The 24,346-nt window shown below is 41.2% G+C and overlaps 1 long non-coding RNA gene across 1 annotated transcript in view; it reads right to left on the bottom strand.

Moving 5' to 3' along the window:
- The window catches only part of LOC141278902 (uncharacterized), a 427,812-nt gene extending 411,775 nt beyond the window's left edge, over window positions 1–16,037 (bottom strand). The window contains exon 1 of the long non-coding RNA XR_012332303.1: window positions 15,852–16,037. This is a non-coding gene — a long non-coding RNA (uncharacterized lncRNA). The remainder of the gene's footprint in view (window positions 1–15,851) is intronic.
- Window positions 16,038–24,346: the final 8,309 nt, after the last annotated feature.

Here is a 24,346-nt window from a genome sequence, read left to right as displayed (position 1 = left end):
AGGGTAGAGCCATCTGCTGAAGCGGGATGAACAGGTAGCTTTAAAATGGTGATAGCTCTGGGAAATGATAATCACTAGGTCATAGAAAGTGGCACTGCAGTGTATAAATAAGATAAGTAAAAGTGCTGAGGACGGCATGTTTGCTTTAATAAAATGTGGTTTCCCTCTGTGTGGAGAATGCCTTTCTCGAATGCGTGGGGAGAGAGGCTGAACTACAGACCAGAAACACGCAGACGGTTCCAGAATCTGGCAATGAGGGTGGGATCAGAGGGGAGAGGGATGAAATATGACTTATTGAGACACAAAAGGAAAGGAGTTGGACCAGAGCCTTTGTGTTGAATTGCTGAAGCAATGGAATGAGATCAGAACTTCCAGGTCTGATTCCAATGCTCCCTTTGGTAGAGGCAATAACGCTGCAGTAAAAAGAGCAAGGGCTTGGGTTACAGCACAGCTCTCCCCTAACTCTGTGACCTTGGGAAACTCAATCTCTCTGAATCTTGATTTTCTCTTATATGAGAAGGGGATAATTTCTCACAGGGTTATCGTAAGGTTTAAGTTAGAGATTTTATGCAAAGCACCAACCATGATACCGATATACCTTTGGCATTTAATAAATAAATAGTAGTAATGATGATGAGGATGTAGATGTCTGAGGTGATGCTAGTGGTGATGATGATGATAATGATCATGATGAACCACAGGCCTTTTCTAGAAAGTAGCTGTACATACGCACTGAGTCCCGAAGGTCACAAGTAGCTTCGAAGTTACCATGCCCTGTGAGATACGCCATTGGAAAATATAACTCACAGAGCAAGAATTCCCTTTGCGAAGCATTTCAATGAGCAAGAATTAAGTCTTGGAAACATGAGCAGCTCCTGAATTTTTGCAAATATATCATCTTACTTGGGCTTTCTGCAAATGCAAAGCGTTTTCACTGATATTCTCTCATTTTATCCCCATACCAGCAATGTGAGGTTGCCGGGGCAAGTACAAGATACCCATTTAACAGATGAGAAAACCCGAGGCCTCAGGAGGTTTTAGTCATTTAGTTACTAGCTCAGTGTTGCACAGAGAGGTGGCACTTAGACCAAAAGCCTGGTTGTCTGCTTCCTGTCCCCATGGTACACTGAGCCAACTACTTAAACATTTCCACCTGGCAACAAGCATGGACCTCACACAGGTCAGGTGCAGTTGAGCCCTTTCTGCTCTCCGCATCCTAATGTGTAATCATCTATCCTCCACCTGACTCTTTCCATCTGAGTCAGCACGGCACTCTCCTTAGTCATCTACTTACTTCTGTGTCCTCCACTCCTGACCCAAAGTAGAAAATCCAGGAGAGACTCATGAAAGAATCTTTCCCTTTGGAAACCAATAAAGTGAGATGTCTATCAATCCTGGCACATAAATGGCATCATCTGACCATGTGTGATGGCTAGAGAAGCAAGCCTGAGAAAGCTCTGGAAGGCTTTGCTATACCCCAGTGGACAGAAGAGAGCTGACTTCGGTCTGCAAGGTATCATCCCTTGCTGGGCTACTCTCTTTCCCTCAAATGCAACTCTGATCTTATAAATGATGTATCCTCCTCAAAGCAATCCTGTGATGAAGATGAGGCAGTGTCCTTTCTTCAATTGGGAAAATTGAAGAATCACAAATAGGGCATCATATGCAGAAACACACAACTTCTTACTTGGAAAACTATGTCTTAAACACAGATTGCCTCACTCCAGCCCCATGTTCTTTGAACTATACCAAAGTATATTATCGCCTGCATCAATTGGAAATCTTTTGATGGCAAGAGCAGAAAATCCAATCCAAATCTTCTTAGGAAAAAGGTGAATTTTTTCTTCTCTCTCTCTCCCTCTTTTTTGTCTTTTTGTTTGTTTCAATAACTAAATAGTTCAGGGCTAAGTCTGGTTTCAGATCTCAGGTTAAAGTCTGAGTTAGCCCCCTCCACATAGTGTGGTGCCCTAACAGCTACAAGTTCTCTTCCCATCGAAGAGGCAGTTCCATTCCTCAAATCCCCACGGCACCATCCTCCCTGGGAATTGTCTCTGCAGTCCCATAGGCTGGTCACCTCCACTCGGATTGGACTAGCTTAAGTCGTGTCCGTCCCTGAACCAACCGTAAGAGGCAGAAGGAAGGGATACTTTGGTTAGTTTAGGCTAATCAGAGCCCACCACTCGAGTCAGGGGTGAGGTCAATCGCACTGAGTCCACATGAATGACTGGTGGAAAGGTACTTTCTTAAAGGAAATTCAAGGTGCTCTTATCACGAAAGAGACTTAACAAAATCTGGGCAGAAACCCCACAATGACATCCAATCCTTTATTCTACAAATACCCTTTGAATTCCTATTGTGTGCCAATTTCAGGGAAGAGGTAAATTTTAATAAAGGAAAAACCAATGGCTAAGCAGAATTCAGTCTAGCGTATCTGGACCCAATCTTCAGCCGCTTCTCCATTTTAGCCTCTAACTCACCCAAAATGCTCTTCCATCCAGAGCCTGAGCCAGGCTGTTGAAAGGCACAGCAGAGAGGTGAATTCAAATTGTTTTCTATTTGCAAGGCAACTAGAATCCTAGAATCATGTCGTATGCAACAGGAAGGGCAGTTACAGTGTACCAGTTAAGAGCACAGATTCTAGAGTCTGATTGCTTGTGTTTGAACCTTGAGTCAGCCACTCCCTAACTGTATGACCTTGCAAGTTGTTTGACCTATCTGGACTTCAGGTTCTTCATCTGTAAAATGGGGATAATTATCGTCACCTAAGGATATTTGGAGATCCCAAATGAATACAGAGGTCAGCTAACTTTTTCTACAAAGGGCCAGATAGTAAACATTGTAGGCATTGTGGCCCATGTAGTCCTGTGTCAGCCACTCTACTCTGCTGTTACCGTGTGAAAACAGCAATGATGATACATGAACAAATGGGCATGACTGTGTCAGTATAACTCTATTTACAAAAACAGGTAGTACCTAGAATCACCTGACACCAAGCAAGAGCTCAATAAAAGCTCAACAGACTTACAGCAAATAACATTGAACTGTTTATTATTCTCTTTCACACACTGTCACGCTCTCTCAATGGACTCTACCCACCGTTCCTTGACTATGCTGATTGTAGATTTATTATTTCTCATATGTATGCATTAGTTGCTTATCTTTATTTATTGACTTAGTAACATAGAAGATCAAGAAAACTCTCCACTCCTCTCACTGAATGACTCATCACATGTTTAAATTGTCTTGTCCCTGTGACTTAAAGAGGAAACATTCAGCAAAAACCTTGGCATGTTGCACGTGACCCAGTGCTGGGGTGAGTTATAGCAAGTAAAGAATAATAACTGTTATTATTTGCTGTAAATAAGCTCTCAGCCTCATTAGTGAAAGCTCACTTGCAGACATTCACTCCCATCAAAATGATTCCTTATGTTACAAGTCACCCCTCAAGTTTCCTCTTCTACAGCCTCACTCCAGGTCCAGAAATCACTGCTCAGACTTCACGGTGCTCAGCCACGCTGAGAGGTCTCAAGAGACACAAAAACAATACCGGAGTTAAAAAGGAGAGATGACAAGGAAACTCATTCAGGAGCCTTCACTTATAAACAGCAAGGAATCCCCAAATTCAGACTCAGATCCCTGTCTGTGAGAAGGCTTTTTAGCTAATCCAAATAAATAACACTGCTGTTTATTGATGAGACAGAGACAATGACTTAAAACTTGATAAATTATAAAATGCCTCCCCCCCTTAGTACCTCTGCTGGCAGCCTAACTCACTTTATTTTATACCAAGGCATCTTTCCCTTAATTCAGCATCTTCCCCCAAATTTGTCTGATAAAAGAAAAACTCTACATCTCACTTGTACATTTTGTTAGGATGGCTGCAACGCCCAGTCAATACGCGCCAATCTATATGCACGTTACCCAGAATGCCAAGTGACAACTCGGGGAAAAAACAAGAAGGAAAAGAAAAGCTGATGATTCTCTGCCTATTGGCACAAAAACACATGCCATACTTTATGTCTTTCAAGAAAAAGGTACATAGGTGAGCCCATTTATGACCCATGATTTTGTTACCAGGAAAGGAATCAGTGGAGGTGGAAATAGTCCACATATTTGGGCAAAACTATACCAACATCATTCAGAATAAAGAAGCTCCCATCCGCTGTACTGCCCTGTACAGACCTAGACAAATACCCCAAGGCACTTAGTGTAGTTAGTCGGAAATATACCAAGGCCAAGATCAAGTTTGTAAAGCGTGAAACGCCACAGATTCATTGGTCATGCTGCTGGTGCAGCCTACAGCCAGTCAACATAGGAGATGCACACTCAATTAGCCACAAAACCCATAGCCCTTCTCTGCACTTTTTCTGCAAGAAGAGCTCCTGGCATCTTCCAAATACATACAGCCTCTCCCGTCCGCCCACTTCCCCAGGACTAGGGTTGAGATTTTAGTGGAAGCTGCTAAGACATCACAAAAGTCCCAATAGCCTAGAGAAAATTGCGTGGGTTTTAAAGTAAGATAGGGTCAAGTATGCTTTTCAGTGCTGCCCTTACTAACTGTAGGACTCTGGGCAAGTTACGACTCTTGTTTCTTCACCTGTAAAATAGTGATAATGATAGCTACCTTCCAGTATAGCTGTAAGAATTAGAGAAATGCTTGTTAAGTATTTAACGTACATTAAGGATTCAATAGATACTTTTTTTCTGGAAATACAAGTTATATGGGCCTGAAGTGTAATTCCTCCAGCCTTGCTGTCTGCTCCTCCCGACGTTGGCACATCTTTTGGTCATCTCAGGAACCACAGGAAAGGCCAGGATCCAAAAGACATAAGAAGAAGGAAGAGAAGGACAAATAAAAGGAGAAGAGAGGGAGAATCAACAGCAGCAACTGATAATTACAGTGCTTACAGAGTACCAGGAATTGTTCTAAGCTGTTCATATTTATTAACTCGTTTCGTATTCACAGCAACTCTGTAGAGTGGTACCATAATTATCCCCATTGTACAGATCAGAGAAATGAGACACGGAGCAAGGAGTATGTGATTTGCTCGAGGCTACACGGCTAGTAAGTGCCAGAGCCAGGATGCAAACCCGGACAGAATGGCTCCAGGGTGTGCACTAGTGACTATGGCTCTAGGACCCAAAGAAGCAAATGGAACCTACTCAACGAAAGACATCAGAGAGCTTTAAGCCGTAGGCACTCCTTTTCTTCCCAGAGGCACCAGGATGTAATTTTGAATATAAAACAGGTATCCAAAGGGCTTAAAAATACTCTGACATGAAGAATTCAGAAAGGGCTGCGTTGGTACATCCACTAGTTCAAAAAGGTGTCCAAGTAAGCTTGTGCATGCTGCCACCTGTGTCTTTTCAGACCAACCGATTCCAAACCATTGGGGAAAGTGAGGAAGCTTAGCAGCACATTGGTTCTTGCCTTTCCTTCCATGTCCTCTTTTGTCTTTAAAATCAATTAGACATATGGTTGAGTGTTCTTATTGCTTGAGTGGTACCTTTGAATACTGAATATGTATGGAAGTGACAGGTGAAGGCACCTTCATTGTCTAATCCTTGAGGGTGGAAATATAGGCAGACACACTGGCCAAAACCAAGAAGGAGACTTGGTTCAGATGTCAGGTCCTCCAAGGTTCCCTCCCAGAGAGGATTTGTTGTTGATGTTACAGGTGTAAGAGGTGGAAAGCAAGCATATTTCCATGTGTTCAACAATCTCCCAAACTAAAAAGCCCCACAGAATTTAAATACACTCTAAGGTTCACAACTACAACCAAAATATTAGCTTCTGTCCCATTTCTATGGTACAAATAATATGGATTTAAAAAGCACGAAGAGATTGAGAAGGGGAAACTCCAGAGGTGGCACAAAAGAAATGTCCCACAGCTGGGGACAGCCAGGGAAACCTACAGGAGTTAACTATTAAGGTTCAACTCTCCCTGCCCAGGAATAAGAATAGAATGATGGAATAGTGTTAGCTACAGTGTGGGAAAAACCAGGATACATGCCTTCCTACTGCAGTACTGATGGGAATTACTCAGGAAGGGGGTTTGAAGGAGGGAAAGGGGTTCTATTAAATGACAGAAGGACCAGAATCAGCCTGGTTATTCTCCTCTTAACTCTGCATGCTCCCATGCCCTCTGTGGTCTTCAAAAGTTCAAAGTGGACTCTCAGGACATCAGTGAGTCAAAGTTTGATACCTGGGATTCTTGTGTATCTCCAAATTCATCTCAGAACTATAAGATTGCCCCAGGTTAAAGGTTTTGGTAATGTCACTGAGGCATCTCTACAGCTTCAATATGACCAAGAGCTGTGAAAGCCATGATAAGCAAACCGGCCACCTAGCAGTTTATAGATTCCAAGCAGTTCAAAGCCAATTGCTAAGGGCAGACTAAGAAAGGAGGCTTATTTATGTGGACGAAGTGCTAACCACTCTCTCCCTCCCCCTCCCCCCTCCCCCTCCCCCTCCCCCTCTCCCTCTCCTCCCTTTTCTACTTCCTCCCTCTTTTTCTCCCTCTCTCTCCACTTGCTCTAGGAGGAGTCATGTCGTCAGCAGCCCTTTAAAGGCCCATGTGGCAAAGAACAGAAGCCTCCTGCCAAACGCCTCCTGCCAACACTGAGTGAGCTTAGAAATAGATTTTCCAGCCCCAGTCAAGTCTATACCACTGCAGCCTTGTCTGACAACTTGATTGCAACCCCACAGGAGACTCTGAGCCAGAGCCATCCATCTAAGTAGCTCCCAAATTCCTGACCCTCAGAATTTGTGTGAGATAATAAATGTTTCTGGTTTTAAGTTACTAAGTGTTCGGGTAATTTGTTATACAACAATAGATAACAAATACAAATACTTGCTTAAGTTCTATAGCTGAAATTATAGTGCTATCTCTGTTTCCCAAACCTATGTCCTTGCCATTGCCCCACTCTGCCAAGTCTATAGCAGTTCTGCACTCCATAATTAATGGCTTCTGTTACGGTTTTGAAAGAAAGAGAAATCCAGTCAAGCTGACTCAAGTAAAGTAGGGATTAATGAAGGAAGTACTAAGCAAATCATAGACCAAGGATAGAAACCAAAGTACAGAGTTTTGCTTTTAACAAGAAGGAGTGAGTGTCTAATGACTTATCCTCCCATAAATAACATTTATAAATGCTGGAAGGAAAAAATAAACCCTAGAGGGCTCCAGGAGCTCAAAAAAAGCAGGTATACTTTGGAAGGCAGTCAAAACTTGTAGCAAGAAACCAACATGAAGTGAATTCCAGTTTTGTCAGGTATGTTCTGAAGGCAGCTAGAATCATGGCCAAGGTAGCATGTCTGAAATTTAAACAACAACAACATCACAAAAGTCTGCTATTATTCTGGCTAGAAGAACCTGAATAAAAGCCTGAAAAGAAGCTGAAAAGAAAAGCCCAGGGAAACTAGACAACCAATGAGTGAGGGGAGAAGAAAGCCAGGAAAGAAGAATACTAAATTTTGTGCTTAAATTCAGCCTAAGTCTCTGCCTGACCCCTGAACCACATATTAGTGGGTCAAAAGGAAATCAGCTAGCTGTTAAGGCTTAAAGAACTGATCTCAGGCCTGAAATTCCACTCACCATAGGCATTACAGTTTTCAGTTTAAGTCAAACCAAGTTAGTTGCCTGCTAAGATAAAACATCAACACTCTTTAGAGCAATATAACAAAATCCAGAGTCTCTAAAAGATAACATTCACAATGTCCAGGATATAATGTAAAAATACACAACATATGACTCAGTCTAAAAGGAGAATGTAAATAATAGATGCCAACCTCAAGATGGTTCCTATTTTGGCTTATGAGAAAAGTATTTTATAATAGCTATTATAAGTACATTCAGTGAGGTCAAGGAAAATACACTCATAACGAATGACAGAGACTTCAGCAGAGAAATAGAAAATATAAAAATGTAACAAATGGAAATTTTCGAACTAAAAAAATAGAACATCTGAAATTTAAAATTCAATTGATGGGCCTAATGGCAAAACAAAGATGAAAGGCAAAAGTGAATTTGAAAATGGTTCAATAGAAATCACACAATTGGATTGAGAGACGAAAAAAATTGAAAAGAATTAACAAAATCTCAGGGACTTGTGAAATAACTTCAAAATGCCTCATTGAGAGAGAGAATGGGGCAGGAAAAAAATTTTGAAGGAGAAAAGTACCAGAAACCACCTTAAATTTTTTGAACGATATAAATTCATAGATTCGGGAAGCTCAAAAAATTTCAAACAAGATTAATTTGAAGAAACCCATCCCTCAATATATTATAGTCAAACTGTTGACCAGCAGAGATAAAGAGAAAATTTTGAAAGCAATCAGAGAAAAACACTGCATGATATATATGCGAACAAGAGAGAAATTATCATAGGCTTTTCACCAGAAACCATGGAGGCTAGGAAACAGTGGAACATCCTTAAGTGTTAAAGAGCTAGCTGCCAACACAGAATTTCAAATTCATCAAAATATCCTTCAAGAATAAAAGTGAAATAAAGACAGTTTCAGATCATGAAACACCAGGAAATTTGTCACCACCAGAGTTGTACTAAAAGTACACCACAAAAAAAATTTTTTAATAAATAAATAAAAGTACATCAGATTGAGAAAAATGATATCAAAGGGAATCTTAGACTTTCAGGAATGACTGAAGAGTATCATATATAAATGATAAATATATGGGTAAATGTAAAATACCTTTTATTTTTATTTCTGTACATGTGACTATTCACAGCAAAAAGTATAACACTGTCTTGTGAGCTTTATAATGTAGGTAGGTATAATACATATAACAACTATAACTTAAAGTATGGTAAGATGGAGGGTAAATGGACCTATACATTACAATATTTCTTCTTTTTATTATTTAATACTACATAGGCTGTGAAAAGTTAAGAATGGATAGAGCAAACTTAAAAAAAATGAACAGGAGTATAACTTTAAACCAGTAAGTATACTAAAATGGAAATTAAAATATTAAAATAATTTAAATTGTGCTGAAACAACTAATTATGCCTAAGTGGGGAAAAGAACATTGACCCTTACCTTACACCATAAACAAAAACTAATCAAAATTGTCCATACACCTAAATGTGATGCAAACAAAAGAAAAAGAAGACAATATGTGCAGCCCTGGGGTTAGGAATAGTTTCTGAGATAGAACGCAAAAACCACAAACTGTTACAAGAAACTGGCACATTGGATCTCATCAAAATGTCAAACTTCTGCTCACCAACAGGCATCTTTAAGAATATGAAAAGATAAGCCACAAAATGGGAGAAAATATTTGCAATCTGATAAAGGACTAGTATTTGAAATACGTAAAGAACTATAACAATGCAATAATAAGAAGAAAATGACAAAATTAAACTGTGGATAAAAGACTTGAATAGACACTTCACAAAAGAATATAAACAAATACACACATGGGGGAAAAAATTGCTCAAGTCACAAGTAATCAGGGAAATCCAAATTAAAACCAGTAAGTATTATCCAGTTTCTGGAGGCAATAATGACAGAGGTGGAAGCTACGGCATCAGTGTTTGGCTAAGACAGCTGGGAATGTCCCCGGATCAGTTCTGTGGTGTGATTTTGACAAGATTCTGGCCATGTCACCTCCAGGTCCAATTCTCCAGTGCACACCCTCCATCCCAGCAATTCCATAAACTACCCGGTATCTCTTTAATAAATTGTTTTCTACTTAAATCAGCCAAAGTCAGGTTCTTTTACATCAAACTAAGAACGCTGACTAATTCAAACAGCTGCTTTCTGAAAATTATTTATATAGAAGACTAAAGAAGTGTAGAAAACATCCATCTTAGTTTTCAATTAGATTGAAGAAATTAAGGACACCATTAGGCAAATAAAAGTTGAAAATATCAGGTGTTAGGTGCAATAAAGAAAAAAACAGGTGAATGAAATACAGGCAGAAACATAAAAATACACTGGCTGGGAGGAGAAGGAAACTGAAAATGAAATAACAGAACTAAAATCTACATTAGAATCAGAAAATATAATGGTATATACTGTAGAAAATCAAATTCATGGCATAAAAACAAATTTGAAAAGTAAAGGACAGAGAAGAGAGGAAAATATAAATTAAAAACAATAAAACACCTTTTTTAAAATCACCATTTTGCTTTATTAATTCCTTCCTAGCCCTTATTGCAATCTATGATGACTTGTTGGTTTATCATCTCTCTCTGCCTACTAAAGAGTCAACTCCTTGAGGGCACTGTCTGTCTTTTTTTTTTTTTTTGCAGTATGCGGGCCTCTCTGTTGTGGCCTCTCCCGTTGTGGAGCACAGGCTCTGGATGCGCAGGCTCAGCGGCCATGGCTCACGGGCCCAGCCGCTCCGCGGCATGTGGGATCTTCCCGGACCGGGGCACGAACCCGTGTCCTCTGCATCGGCAGGCGGACTCCCAACCACTGCGCCACCAGGGAAGCCCCCTGTCTGTCTTTTTACAATTGTGTCCTTAGCACCAAACCCAATGTCTGGCATGCAGCTGTACCCAGTGAATGTTTATTCAATAAGTAAATTAACAGATTTTTTTCCCATTATTTATTTATTAATAAACACTTGTAACGCTAATTGCCTGGCATAGTTCTAAGTGCTATACAAATGTCAACACATCATTCTAAGACCAACTTAACTGAAGTCTATTTTCATCACCAGTTTACAGACTAAGAAACTATGACACAGATTCATGAAATAACTAACCAGGGTCATCCAGCTGGTAAATAATAGAATCAGGGTTTAAGCTGAGGCATACTGATTCCAGTCTGTACACTCTTCAGCACTGTACTTTCAATCCAATATATCAACATGTGATCCTTTTTCAGCAACTTCATCTGTGATCTCTTGTTATTTCAAGAAAACGTTAGAGACCACAAATGAGTCATGCTATTTGGTACAGACCAGTAATGAGCAATTTTTAAAAAATGTATTAATAGTTACCTTTTTAACACTTCATTTGTTGTATTTGTGTTGTGTGTGTGCTTCACTTATTTTTTACTTTTTAATAAACTTATTTTAGAACAGCTTCGAATTTAGAGAAAATTGTGAAGATATACCACACACCACTAATATGGCAAATTTGATACAACTGGTTACTACTGATACATTATTATTAACTAAAGTTCATACTTCAGTCACATTTCCTCAGTTTTCTTTAATGGCTTTTTCCTTTTCCAGGGTCCCATGCAGGACACTACACTACATTTAATCATCATGTCTCCTTAGTCTCCTCTTGGCCATGACAGTTTCTCGGGCTTTCCTTGTTTTTGATGACTTTGACAGTTTTCAGAAGTACTGGTCAGGTATTTTGTAAAATGTCCTTCTACTGGGATCTGCCTAATGAATGATTATACTGGGTTTATGGGTTTAGAATAACATTTATTTTTAATGATTACGCTCAAGACTGACAAAGGTGCATTAAGAGAAGCATTCTCATATTGTGAGAGTAAAAATTGCTACACCTTTCCTAGAAAAAATTTTAATAATATGATGATCTTTAATACAACAAAGTGATTTCATTTCTAAGACTCCTAAAAAAAATTATCAGAGATGAAGGCAAGGACTGAGCTATCTTCTGTTCCACATGTAAGAGGAACTGGATGAATACATCTATGTAAGACACATAACTAGGAAAAAAAATCTAGAGGAAGTTCTTCAAAGCGTTCACAATGCTTTTCTATGGGTAGTATATTATCTTTTAAAAATTCTTTTCTATATTTTTAAAATTTCCTACAATGAACACATATTACATTTATTATTAGAGAAAACAATGTGACTTTTTTTTTTTTTTTTTTGCGGTACGCGGGCCTCTCACTGTTGTGGCCTCTCCCGTTGCGGAGCACAGGCTCCGGACGCGCAGGCTCAGCGGCCATGGCTCACGGGCCCAGCCACTCCGCAGCATGTGGGATCTTCCCGGACCGGGGCACGAACCCGTGTCCCCTGCATTGGCAGGCGGACTCTCAACCACTGCGCCACCAGGGAAGCCCACAATGTGACTTTTTTAAAGAAAGTCACATAAATGCATTTTAACTCTGATTACCCTCTGTAGGCCAGGGTACAGGATGGTGCTAAGAATCTGATTTAAACCCTCCGCAGGACACACAGGCCAGAGGTCTTTGTACCAGAGTTTCTATTTAATAGTTGACATTAGGACTCTCTCCTCTCTACATCTGTGACCTGGCTCATGGAATCCTTGCGTTGTTATATCCATGGTTCTTTCTTTACCCCCAACAGAATCAAGCCCAGGATCCTCACCCTGACAATTCTCCTAATATTTGGTCCACCAGAACTGCCCCAATCTCAGATTCCACTACTTTCCTTGTGGTTGTTTGTCTGTTGAATTTTCTGAGGACCAAGTTGTATCTAATTCATCTTTTCACCTTCTGCACCTAAGTCCTCACTATGTTGAATTAAATTTTTTAAAGTAATTGTCCAGGGACTCCCCTGGTAGTCCAACAGTTAAGACTCTGCACTCCCAATGCAGGGGGCCCAGGTTCGATCCCTGGTCGGGGAACTAGGCCCCGCATGCCTACCGCAACTAAAAGAGCCTTCATGCCTCAACTAAAGTATCTCACATGGCACAACAAAGATCCCAAGTGCCGCAACTAAGACCTGGTGCAGCCAAATAAATAAATAATTTTTTTAAAAAGCTAATTGTCCAATATAATCAGACTAATTTTTTTCACTATTGCCCTGAACATGCCCCACTCACGTCTGCCTCTGCACCTGTCTTTGTACCATTGCCCCCGCCTAGTCTAGCTCTCTGGCCTTCATTTCCCATTCACATCTTTGCCAGCCCTTCAGGTTCCAGCTAACTCTGTGTCCCTCCATTAACTTTCCCCTCCTAATCTGGCTAGTCCCTGCTTCTGATTTCCTAAGGCCCTATTTGTAAATGGTTACACAGTATCTTACAGTGTCCTCCATTAATATCAAGTCTACCTGAGTCTCAGCCAGCATCAATTAGTGGAAAGTCCTAGAGTTTTAAAAAAGAGAGACACCTAGAGGTGCAAACCAACATTGCTACTGCCATCTGGGATATCCCAGTCAAGTTATTTGTGCTCTTTGAGCCTGTTTACCATCTGCAAAATGGGGATAATAGCTCAAAGGGACTGTGCAGCAAAGATCAAAAGAAATAATACGCAAAAAAAAAGAAGTCAAAAGAAAAATAACCTTTATTACTATTGTTACCATTGTTAAATCTTTTCTCCCCCAAAGAGTTCATAGTTTTCTGCTACCAAGGCACTACTCTGTATCTTCCAAGGCATCTCACCCAATATTTCCCATTGAGCACACCGACTTGAAAGTCAGAAGACATGCCTTATTTACTATATGACCTTGAACAAACTCACTTGAACTCTGAGTTTCCCTGTCTGATAAATAAGAGTCATATTACCATATCTCCCCTCTTATTTCACACTATTATTGGAGACAACAAATAGATGATGATGTACAGTACTTCATAATCTATAAAGCACCTGCAACCTGTAAAATGTGACTGTTAGCCTTAGTTATCATCAAATATTCGCAATACATAGGTATTGACTTCAATTACTCTTAGCCTCTTCTCAAATTTTTCTTAGTACATTCTACCCCCTTCGTCTTCCCATGAGAAATTTTTAAAAGGTTCCCTCCCTGAACTGTACACATACCAGATCTGACCTATCAGACCCAACGTCAGACACTAGCTTCCTTCTCTCTTATGGGCACCATGGTTCACAAAACTGATCATGTTCACCTCTGTACCTTGGCTACTAGGAACCCAGATTCCAACATGCCCACCTCTAGCAACTATACAGGACTTCTAAGCATGCATTCTTACACTAACTGTGCCCCTGGCTTCATCTTTTTCTAGTATTTTGATTTTCCCCATACTTTCCATTTTCTCTTTTACCTTGTTACTTGTAACTCTAAAAGCCGCCCCTCCCAAATTCCGTCTGACGTGAAAAAGAACAAAAACCTGCAATCAAAGCTCCATTCAGTTGCTAAAGACATTGCCCTCTTTTCTTATTGCAGGGTGCTATGATTCCATAGCAACTGTGACAATCTCCATGGTCATTCATCAGCTCAGGGCCAACAGGAATGGCTGTGGTAGACTTCACAAAAACTGACACAATGGTTTCCTTCCCTGTGTGAATGCAACTTTGCAATGTGACTCTGCAGAGAGTCTCATCAAAAGGTGGAAGCTATTTCACTATTCCTTGAATCTGGGTGGGTTTTGCTACTTGTTTGAATAAATAGAATGCAGCAGAAGTTACAACAGTTCTGAGATTCAAGAGAACTTGAGAAGTTCCCCCCTCTCTCTTGGAATCCCATCCAGCCATCAAGTGAACAAGCCAGGTTATCCTGCTGGATAATGAAAGACATGAGACCTAGTTGCTCCCATTTCCCACACCAACTCCCCAAAAGACAGCCATCTAGCTAACTGGAAGTTGATGCAAGACGAAGGCCATCCAATACCAGAAGAACCACTCAGCTGAGCCTAGCCCCAGCTGCTGATCCACAGAATCATAATCTAAATATATGTTTGATGTTTTAAATCCCCATATTTTAGGAGAATTTGTAAACAGTGAAAGCTAACTGAAACAGCAGGAATATTCACAGGGCTGGAAAACGATAATTCAGCCAAAGGAAAATAATCATTTGACAGTTGTGAATACTATGTAGATATGGAGCATAATCAGAATCTTTTTAGGACCATTAGTAAGTTGGAGATTAGAGGACTAGAGATTTATTAAGACACATTGTCTCCTTTTTTTTTTTTTTTTGAGCAAGTTACTTAGCCTATCTGACCTTCAGTGTTCTAACCTTTAAAATGGTTTTAATAAAACTCATCCCACGGCATTGCTCTGTATGTAAAGCACAAAGCACAGTGCAGACACATATTAGACGCACAATAAACAGCAGCTAGTTGGAAAAATATCTGACTTTGCTGTTCAGACCATATTTTTTCTGCTAGAATCCTATTGACAGCTTATTATTGAGAATTCTTGAATTTTCTACTACTCTAATGAGTCCTTTTTATTGAGAGTATCTAGAACTCAGGAAACTTTCTTTTTTATTGTATGTAAGCCACCAAATTAAAAAAGCACAGAATGTGAAAAAAGAAAAAAGAAGAAAAAGAAATAGAATGTACCTTAGTATAAACCTCTAGTCTCAAAACTACTAATTTTCAAGACTGCAAAGAACAAAGCTCCTCATTTTGCAAATGATGAGAATGAGGCTCAGGGAGTAAGTGGAAACTCTAGAAATAAACCCAGGTTTCCTAACTCCAAGTCCACTTCTCTTGCCACAGTTCAGAACATTACTATCTTTACCACAGGAAACTTTACAAATAGTTGACCATAGTAATAGCAAAAAGTATATATATTTAGGGACTTCTCTGGTGGTGCAGTGGTTAAGAATCCTCCTGCCAATGCAGGGAACATGGGTTCGAGCCCCGGTCCGGGAAGACCCCACATCCCTCAGAGCAACTAAGCCCGTGCGCCACAATCACTGAGCCTGCGCTCTAGAGCCCACGAGCCACAACTACTGAGCCCACGTGACACAACTACTGAAGCCCGTGCACCTAGAGCCCGTGCTCCGCAGCAAGAGAAGCCACCACAATGAGAACTCCACACACTGCAATGAAGAGTAGCCCCTGCTCACCACAACTACAGAAAGCCTGCGAGCAGCAACGAAGACCCAACACAGCCAAAATAAATAAATAATTTTTCTTTTAAAGTATGTATATTTATACATACACACACACATATCTCCTGGAGGAAACATTCCTAAGTCATTTGTCATTTCTCATCCATCCTTTTGGCCAGAAATCTGGATTACCTTTTGCCACTGCCATATCATCAGGCCGGCTTCACTCAAGACCCACTTATTGTCTGCAAATGTTGCTATAATTAAATCCAAGTGGCCGCTGTGAGTTCATCACGTACCCTCTCCAGCCATTAGTCAGATTTCCAGGGCTGCAGTTCTTTCTAAAGAGATCACTCACTCTTCTCTTTCCCCTTGGCTATCCCAGCAGGTTTTTGTTTCCTTTTCTTGGGCAAGGAACTTGTAAGCCAAACTCATTTTCAGGCAACGGGCCAACCTTCGCATTTATCCCAGTGACCTTAGAGCAGCCAGAGAGCCTCTCACCAGCATCGCTGCTGAGCTGGGGGTGGCGGTGGTGGAGAGGAATGATGGGAGAGCTCTGAAGCAGTGTCTGTGAGAGCAGAGGACTGGGGGCTGTTTCTAATAGACAGCAAGACTGCCTTCATCATCACCATTGACATCAGAATCAGAACCCCCTGGTATTTATGTAGCACAAGACCATACTTCAGCTCTCTGGATGCTTCCATTAATCCTTCCAGCTAGGGAAAAGGAAACTGTAGAACGTTTGAGCTGGATGAGATCATCAGAATCACTGGATCCAAACTCCTCCCCTTACAAATGAGGAATCTGAGACCCCCATGAGGGAACGTGACCAGCCCACGGTCATTTAGTGAGTGAATGACAGACTGAGTCTAGACTCAGGCCTCTCTCCCACCTGAATCTCAGTTCAGGAAGCATCTCACTCTTTGCTCCTAGGATCCCAGAAGACTAATAAGCAACTGTAAAGGAATATATCTTGAGGCTCTCCTCTAAGAAACCACACTGCCACCGTTTCTAGTCAACATGACTCACCAGGGGTTGACCTTACTTCCCAGTTCCAGGGAAAAGCACATGGCCCAGACCTGGATATTTCAGAACACACCCTCCTTGTGGCCACAGTTACTGGTTCAGGGATAATTATACAACCTAAATAGGACCAAGGAGAATCATCCGCAGGATTTTTGCTAGAGCTTTTTGAAAAGAATCTATGTTCTCCGGGATTGTAAGTTGTAAGGACTATAAAAGCCTTGAGTTGCCAGAGGCCGTCTTTGCCACTAACTCAAAAAAGCCTTCCTTAGAATAAATCCAACACAGTAACATTACTTGAGCTCCTGGGTTCAACCATGTCTGAAGACCTAGACTTTTCAAGTACGGGTCAATATATTTTACCTTTTTCTGTAAAGACCTTTGTCTGAGTTGTGTTGTCACTTGTAAGCAAATGAATCCTGACTAACACACCAACTTTTCTCCATTAGTTTCAATCATGAATGAAATCTGAAGCCTCCTTTGGTGCAACACAGCTTTTAATATGATCACTGACAGCATGAGCACCCCTTCCCCTACCCGCTTACACACCTGTACCCAACAGACGCACTAAATGGAATTGCTCCCTGAGTCTCCCATAGTACTAATCACATTAATGAATTACTACTAGGCACTACTTTTTGCATTATTGCTGACTATGCTGCCATTAAATTCTTTCAAATTCCCATCCGGAAAAAATAAACATAAATGGAGCAAGTGGGCTTTTAGGACTCTGGTTTACCTAATAGAAAATGGCCCCATTGTGAGAGAGTAATAAGCATCAGTGCACTGTCCAATTGTCTTGGTACACAGCCACCTCCCAGCCAAAGGGTATCAATGATGGGCATTCAGACGGGACAACCCGTTTAAAACAAAGCCTGCTACAGGGAACTCTGCTCAATATTCTCTAAGAACCTAAATGGGGAAAGAAGTTGAAAAAGAATGGAGATAGATAGATAGATAGATAGATAGATGTATAACTGAATCACTTTGCTGTGCACCTGAAACTAACACAACATTGTAAATCAACTATAGTCCAATATAATATAAAATATTTTTAAAAGCCTGCTAAAAAGTCATGACAGCATTTTTTTTATTCACTATAAAGAGCTTCTCTGAAGAAAGCAAAATGATATTAGTAAAACCACCTTGGCAGTCACATCACCTTGGCCCTTTCCAAAAGCCCTATCTTCTAGGTGATGGAAAAGATTCTCAGAGAAAGTTAATAAAGGTGCTTTAAGAGTCTTCTTATGCGGCTTCCCTGGTGGCGCAGTGGTTAAAAATCCGCCTGCCATTGCAGGGGACACGGGTTTGAGCCCTGGTCCGGGAAGATCCCACATGCCGCAGAGGAACTAAGCCCACACGCCACAACTACTGAGCCTGCATGCCTGGAGCCTGTGCTCCGCAACAAGAGAAGCCACCGCAAGGAGAAGCCCGTGCACCGCAACGAAGAGTAGCCCTGCTTGCCGCAACTAGAGAAAGCCCACGCACAGCAACGGAGACCCAACAAAACCAAATAAATAAATAACTCTATTTTTTTTAAAAAAGTCACCTTATGTTTGCCACATACTGTGGTGTGGAAAGTGAAATTGCAACCAAACAAAATAACAATTATAAAAGTAATAATAATAATTAGAATTGCTGGTACAGAAACAGAACTGTGTGTTGAAGAGACAAAGCTCCCAGTGCCGGCATACCACTTTTTTAATGAAAGCCTTACTAACAGCTGTGATTTGTGGACACTAAGAAAGAAGAAGCTTGGCTATCAAAGCAAATCACGCAAAGAAGGCAAAGAAGCTGTCCTTCCTATTATAAACATACCTGTTTCCCTGTGTACAGTGTGGTATCAAACGCTAGTAAGTCCAAGGATTATTGTTCCAGTTTTGTATTAGAGCCAAAATTATGCTAGATGGGACAGATGGATAGATAGATAGATAAATAGATAGATAGGGAGGGAGGGAGAAAAAGAAAGAAAAAGAGAGAGAGAGGTACTGCTTCTTAGTTCATTTCAGACCGAGATGATGCTCAGCCTTTTGCCATCACCTCTCTGAGAAAATTGGGCATGGGATGGGTTCTAGTAAAAATATATATCCCTAACTTAAGGCACATAGAATCTTTATCCTCAAAATGCATTGCATGCAAACAAGCAGAAGAATTTTATTATCAGGACACAGACGCATGTTGGAGGAAAATGAAGGCGTGAACAAGAGAGTACACAAATCATTCAGGAGTCTGAGTAGAAGATCCACATTTGTTTTAGGCTAACTGTCCTCTGTTCAACTTCAGTCACGGACCGTTCATTATTTAAATAAATATTTATTAAGTGCCTACTGTGCCTCCGTACTGGGCTAAGTGAGCACACAGTGTGAACAACAGGCATGGCCCCTGTGGTCCTCACAATGCTTACAGTCTAAAGGAGAAAATAGGTATTAATAAGTAAACTTTAATCAGTATTATTCCAGTCGTCTATTACTGCAAAACAAGCTACTCCAAAGTGTAATGGCTTAAAGCATCAACCACTGTATTATATCTCACAATACTGAGGGTCAGGAATTCAGGCAGGGTTCAACTAGGCAGTATATTCCACATGGTATCAATGGAGGTCACATGACAGTATTCAACAGGCACATATGGTACAGTCTGCAGGGTCCAAAGCAGTTCACTCACACGTCAGATGCCTTGGCAGGAATGGCTGGAAAACTGGGCTCAGCTAGGACAGTTGACCAAGTGCCTCTATGGGGACCCTCTGGCCTGGCAGTGTCAGAGTAACCAGGCATCTTTCTTAGTGACTTGTGGCTCCCAGAAAGTGCTCCAAGAGACAGGAAACAGAAGCTCCCAGTTTATTAAGGTCTGAGTCTAGAAACTCTCACATCATAATGTCTGCCATGTCCTACTGGCCTCATTGTCAGGGAACCTGCCCAGATTCAACAAAAGGACACATGATCCCACCTCTTCCTGATGGAAGAAGAAAGAATCTGCAGCTGTAGTTAATCTACCACAAATATATAATTCACAATCGTGAAAAATACTGTGAAGGATGAGAACAGGGTGTCACGAAGGCGACTGAAGGGGGAAACCTAATTTAGATTGGGTGAGCCAGCAGCTCTGGGCCCTCGCCAGCTCTGAAGGAAAAGTAGGTATAAGCTCTAAAGGGAAGCCCATATTCATCACACAACAAATACATCCCATCTTCAACATTATCTTCCCCCTCCCACCCCAAAAACGAAAGCTATCTTTACATGCGGTAAAAAAAATTCAGTAGGGTGCTTCGTGTTTCTCTAACTCCCTGGAAGACAGGCACATGTTTCAAAACTACTGAATTCCTTCTATTCTCTGAGGAGTGAAATCAATTATATCCCTGAGAATCTGTTTGATGATACGGAACAGCAAATTCCACTCTAAACTCAAACACAACATCTGTAATAGTACAACAAAATAATAAGCAATCGAGTAGAAAACTTTGTTACTAAATATGAATGTTTGGAAAGAACAATCTGTGATCTTAACACAGAGAACATCAGATGCTTCGAAACTGCCGTAATTCGCATTTACTTTCTGTAATGCAAGTAAATACTTTAACTTAAAATTTCCAGGTGTGCGTATTTATTATAAAAATTACATAGCTGGTATAGGTTAAGTGTGCATCTATATATAAATATCTAACTATATACGTAATACAATTCATCTGTATACTCAGCTTTCATTCACACATTAAGCATCTACTTTGTACCAGGACGTTTCCTTACACCATCTTTTTTTTTAATTGAAGTGTAGTTGACTTGCAATGTTTCAGGTGTACAGAAAAGTGATTCAGATATATATAAACATTTTTTCAAGTCCTTTTCCATTACAGGTTGTTACAAGATACTGAATATAGTTCCCTGTGCTAGATAGTAGAACCTCGTCGTTTATCTATTTTATAGAGAGTAGTGTATATCTGTTAATCCCAAATTTCTAATTTATCCCTCCACCTGTCCCTTTCCCCTTTGGTAACCATACGTTTGTTTTCTATGTCTGTGGGTCTATTTCTGTGTTGTAAATAAGTTCATTTGTATCATTTTTTTAGATTCCACATAAAAGTGATATCATACGGTATTTGTACTTCTCTGTCTGACTCACTTTATTTAGTATGATAATCTATAAGTTCATCCACGTTGCTGCAAATGGCATTATTTCATTCTTTTTTAGGGCTGAGTAGTATTCCATTGTGTATATAAACATACCACATTATACCATCTTAACATAAAAAATCTGCCAAGAGGGCTTCCCTGGTGGCGCAGTGGTTGAGAGTCCGCCTGCCGATGCAGGGGACGCGGGTTCGTGCCCCGGTCCAGGAAGATCCCACATGCCGCGGAGCGACTGGGCCCGTGAGCCATGGCCGCTGAGCCTGCGCGTCCGGAGCCTGTGCTCCGCAACGGGAGAGGCCACAACAGTGAGAGGCCTGCGTACCACAAAAAAAAAAAAAAAAAAAAAAAAAAATCTGCCAAGAGTAGAATTCCTTACATGATTGAGTCTCCTCTTCTTGCCTACACTGCCACTGCCCTAGTTCAAGACTGCATCAGTCTCACCTGAACTACCAGGACAACCTTCCTCCAGCCTGTTCTCTCTATAATATAGTCTCAGATGGCCCCTCAGACGGATCTTTCTAGGTGTCAGAACAGGATGACATCTACACTCCAAAGTTGTACATGGAGGGCCCTTCACAGTCAGGATGAATGGCTCTCTCCAGCCTCTTTCCTACTGCGCCCAACACTCCGTGTGTCCCATGGTTCTGTGGTTTTGCCCACACTGTCTCCCCCATTTTACTGGCTTATCCTTCAAGCCTCATTTCAAAATTTGCCTCCTCTAAGGAACTTTCTCTCCCCTGTTCCCAAAGACTCCTGTTCCCAGCTCTGCAACAGCCTGAATCACAGTGTATTTAATTGTCCACTAACCTGTCTGTCCCCGACCTGCACCCTAGCCTGATCTCTCAAGGGCAGTGCTGCATCTTCTTCACTTTTTTATCTTCAGCGAGCAGCAGAGCCTGGCCCAATGTCACCGTTCTATAAACACTGTTGAATAACTTCTGTTTCAACCCCAAATAACTTTATAGAAGGTTGATTTGCTGGCTCAAGAAAAATTTAGCTTTCCTGAAGTACTCAAAAGCCATACCAACAGGCATATAAAGAAAAATACACACTTCTTAAAGTTCACATCAATGCTTTAATTTTTTTCCCGCTTAAGCAGAGGATTCGTCTCCACAATTATTTGTCTCCACATGGACAGCTGATGCAATTTGCCTAATTTTATTTTTCAAGTTACGAAGCTCAGTTGCTGGGACTTTGTTTGCCAGATCTAACCCCACACACTTGATCTACCACGGTGGCTTTTCAAACAGTCCCTGAAAACGGCTCCTTCTGTGGAGTTCAGGGTTCTCTGTGACACCAGAAACTGACCAACGACCTGAGAGAGGAGTAGAGATCACAAAGAGCACTCCAGAACACTGCCCCTTCCTAACACTGAGGCTTCAAGCAAGTTACTCAATCTCTCTCTGTGCCTCAGTGTCCCCATCTGGAAAATGGGAATAGTGTGGAAATAATAACTGCCTCACAGCGTTTGGTGAGGCAATGAATGTAGAGCACTTAGCACAGCAAACAGCACCCATCTTGCTCTCTCCCTCCATCCCCAGATAAACACTGCAGGAGAAAGCAGGTTCCCACAAGCAGGAGACACAGGACAGGTAGCCAACCCAGTGCAGATCCAGTTCACATGCAGGAACTCTCTCTGGCCTCAAGCCGCCTTTACAGACCGGGATTCCCGGTGTGGACCTCAAGCTCTTGAGACGATGAGGTTGAGACACCACAGACACTAGATACTATTAATACCTGTTTCTCTGTGCTTGTTCAGCCAGGTTGAGGTGTTACAAAACACAATGTTTCTCCCCATCTTTGCAATGGCCGCCAGCAATAAATCCCATCTGCCTCTCTTGTGCAATGCTGCCCGGAAGGATCCCTTCTCCCTGGACATCATCACCTGACACCCCCCGTTAACACCACCCAAGAGTCTCCAACAGAGGGAAAACACTGGGTCCACCTAAATAAACTGCAGGCTGCGTCTCAACATGACGACTTAGTTAAAACCAAGTTGCTTCTATTAAGCTTGCTTCAGGGGGACAGTAGTAGCAAAATTGGAAACAATCCGGGGTCAGGGCTCAGAGAGGATTTAAAGATCACCTGGAGAAGGATAATGACTTGCTTAAGGTCATACAGCAAATTAATGGCTGCAATGGGATTACAGACCAGGGTTCTTAGGGTCAACTCCAATTTTTTTGCCCAGTGACACTGAAAAGATGATGGATTATTGAATAGACTTCGTGATTTGGGGTAGGGAGGGGTTTTAAGAGCAGAAGGACCACTCAAGTATGGATTAATTTCTGCATCAAAGGTTTGTTGAGTGCCTACCATGGGTCAGGAACTGAGGTAACAGCAAAGCATGTGATAGATGAGTTCCTGGTCGTATGTGACATAGTTTGAGCTGAGTGAGTAGCAGGGAAGGATAACAAACAAGTAAGTAAATACACCAAATATGTTAGTGAGAAGCACCATGAAGAAAGCAAGCAAGGCACTGTGATGGCAAAGAACATGGTGGAGGGAGCTTCTTTAATAGGGTGGTGAAAGAAGTTCTCACAGAGGAACTGGCCATTAAACCAAGACCTGAAGGGCACGACTCCAGTCATATGAAGAGCCAGGAGAAGAATATTCTAAGGAGAGAAAAAGAGCAAGAAGCAGGAAAGAGCTTGCTCTTTTCCAGAAATCGTCAAATGTGTATATGGGGGAGTGGAGCTTGGAGAGCAAAGCAGAGAGTGCAGGAGATGAGAGGAGAGAGAAAGGCTGGGGCCAGATTCCACCAGCTCTTACAAGCTAAGGTAAAAAATTCAAATGTTATTCTAGGTACAGTAGGAAATCTGCAGAGTTCCAAACAGAGAAGAGACACGTTTTATCTTAATTTCTTGGAAGATGGTCTGGCTGCTCTGAATGATGATGACAGGGGAGCAAGCATGGAAGCAGGGAGCCACCCAGGAACCACGGACGGGGTCAGATGAGAGATGCTGGTGTCCGGGGCTCTGGTGATGACTGCAGTGACAACAGAAAGAAATACATGCACTTGTGGTCAGTTTAGGAGTACAACTGAGAGGATTTGTCAATGGATTCAATTTAACCGGAAGGGAGAATCAGATAATTTACCTAGCTTTGTCACTTACGAAACTGGCTGGCCATGTTGGAATTTAGAGAAATTCTAAAGACCTAGAAGGATTCTGAGGTGATGAGTAACAAACCCTGGTTTAGTCCAGGCAATCTGAAGTCTGAGCAAGTTGGCAGACCTCTGTAGGCCTTGGTTTTCTTATATGTAAAAAAAATGGGATAATAATACCTACATTGTCCAGTGATCAAAGGGATTTAATGAGTACAGTACCTGGCACATATGGGCCTTGATAAATAATTAGTTTCACTCTTCCTAACAGTAACAAACCTCATTTGGGATCAGGTACAGTCTTGTGAAGACTTTTTTTTTTTAATTTAGTCCACTTTAAAGCACAGAGCTTTTTAATATTCTAAGTAAATCTTTCCTAATACAAATTAGTTAGGTACATCACTGTTTTATCATTAGGAGAAAAACATAAAGCCTTT

Source organism: Tursiops truncatus, chromosome 6, assembly GCF_011762595.2.
Source record: "Tursiops truncatus isolate mTurTru1 chromosome 6, mTurTru1.mat.Y, whole genome shotgun sequence".
In the NCBI taxonomy this organism is placed as follows: domain Eukaryota; kingdom Metazoa; phylum Chordata; class Mammalia; order Artiodactyla; family Delphinidae; genus Tursiops; species Tursiops truncatus.
This window is presented reverse-complemented; position numbering and strand designations above follow the sequence as displayed.